General features: G+C 31.6%; 1 protein-coding gene across 1 annotated transcript in view; it reads right to left on the bottom strand.

Annotated features, from left to right (window-relative positions):
* Nucleotides 1-2,260, bottom strand: part of LOC103596339 (glutamate receptor ionotropic, delta-2) — a gene marked incomplete at its 5' end in the record, with an annotated part of 308,693 nt that overhangs the window by 72,650 nt on the left and 233,783 nt on the right. The gene's annotated exons all lie outside the window — the stretch shown is intronic.

Genomic DNA, 2,260 nt, shown 5'->3' on the forward strand with positions numbered 1-2,260 from the left:
AAAAAAATTCTAAAAACATATAATTTAGTTAAAATTTATGGCATCGATTTGCTGGGAGTTATTTGCCAAGTAATTTTGTAACTTTGATATAAACACACATTCCATTGCAAAATGGCTTCATTACTGCTATGAGAAATTCACTTAAGTTTTGGTAAACTGTCTAATTTAGTAAATTCAGCAAATTGGTTTCTGCTTCTACCTCTTTTATCTCTTCTCATTTTTGTCTTCTTAAAGCTAACAAATAGGCCCTTTCACTTTCCAGAACACCTAATGTTAAGAGAGCTCAATTGGTTTGAAACATGCTGTTAGACTATAGAAAATTAGATAATCTATTCCTTAATTTCCTAAACTTATTCAGATATGTTTCAGCAACAGTAATATTTACAGATAAACACTCATAGTGTATATAGTTCATCTAGCTTTCTGAGCAGGCTAAAATCTCTCCTTAGGCCTAAGCCAGAATACCCAAAGATTTTCTTTTTGAATCATTTTTCCATGGGGACTCACAAAATAGCCTTCATTGAGATGTAAAATTACACTTTGCTTTTGGCTTTTATTCAAAGACACTAAGTAAGTGCCTTATAAAATCACTGCACCTGTTATAGGAATATTATCCACCATAACACTCATTTTTTTCCCCTAAAAATTACCATAAGATAAATTTTTGAATTGTTTTGGGGTCAAAGAACTTCATTTTGCCTCAGTAATGCTGCTTTTAAAATGATAAAAACAATGTAACTAATTATTGAGGTATTCCTTTTCATTCTGGCTACCCAGAAAATCACTACTAAGTTTGATGCTCATATATAAGTGTACTGATATTGCAGTATTTGCAATATATTTTAAAATCTTGTTTTTCTAAACTACTTACGTTTTCTTTTTTAAAAAATTTAGTTTTGTTTAACTGTTTGTATGTTATCTCAGAGTAAAATGAATCAGTAAATGAGAAGTTAGCCTGTCCCCCAGTAGCAGTTCTCTTCCTCCCTAATTATAACTTTTTTTCATTTTAGCACTACTGAGAATAAAGACAATCTGCAGTCCTACTTCAGAAAAGGTGAGGTCAAGTGACTAATTCTGGCCAATGTGAGGGAAGCAGGGTGATTGTGCAACCTTTCTTGCTGTCCCCTCCTACTTGTCAGCTGGAATAAACTCAATGGCTGGTGGCCTGGTATCTAAGACCACACAGGGAAGAGAAACAAGGAAGAAGTCTGTCCCTGACACTTGAAATGCTGTACCAGACTCCAACTCTCTAGGGTTCTAAAATGTAAGAAAGAAAGACAGAACTTCAATCTTTTTCTGTTAAGCTGCTGATTTTCTTTTCTTTTATAGTAGTATTTAATGTTAGTGAATATTGATAGATTATTAAATCAGTAGATAAAAGGTTTTGAGAGTGAGTCAAATATTAATAATACTGACTTTAATTTAAATGACACCATAATACCTGAGTGAAAAGTGAAAATTCAATCAAACCTTTAATGTTATGTATACAATATCACTCGTCTTGATAATTACAGATATTTGTATATTTCAAAGTATGTAATTAAAATTCTAGACAATTGGCAGAATTGGCTAGTTTTCCTTTAATTGTTTGGATAAAATATAGACATTGTCAATGACTATGGATTGCACAAATACTTTGAAGTAGGTCCTGAGGTCATTAGAATCAAAATGAATTAAAAGAATTCCAAAATAAATATCAAATTCAGGGAGAATGTAAAAAAGATTAGGAAGTTCTAAAATTAATACAGCCTTGGATATCTGTATTGTGTTACAAATGATGGCAACAGAAAGCATGCACTTATTTCCTTACGTGCAGCTCATTCATTTCTAGACTTCATGTATCTATCAACTGGCAAACCAACTGAAAGAGGATTCATGGAAGATCTTATTTGACTGGCTCTTCTACCAATAATTTTGGGCCATACGCATCCTCTATTTTTTAGTACCTTCAAAATTTAACAAATCTGTTATGTTTAGTAGTATTAATCACGAGGAAGTTGAATAACACTCTTGAGGTAGGTCACACTTGAATTAAGAACTTAACTGTACTGCATAGCTAAATGATAGATGTGACAATAATATCCCAATGTATACTTTGATATGAACTATCAGTCATTCTTTTTCATTTTTACTCATATCTCTTTAGAGTGATTGTTCAATATGTCAAATTGTTATATTTCCTTAGTATGCTAAATTTTTTTCTAGAAATGATTTTAATTCTACCTTTATAAGTAAAACCCTAGGCAAATGGATCCCTTTC

The sequence above is a fragment of the Galeopterus variegatus genome, unplaced genomic scaffold (genome assembly GCF_000696425.1).
Source record: "Galeopterus variegatus unplaced genomic scaffold, G_variegatus-3.0.2 Scaffold1990, whole genome shotgun sequence".
NCBI classification, from domain to species: domain Eukaryota; kingdom Metazoa; phylum Chordata; class Mammalia; order Dermoptera; family Cynocephalidae; genus Galeopterus; species Galeopterus variegatus.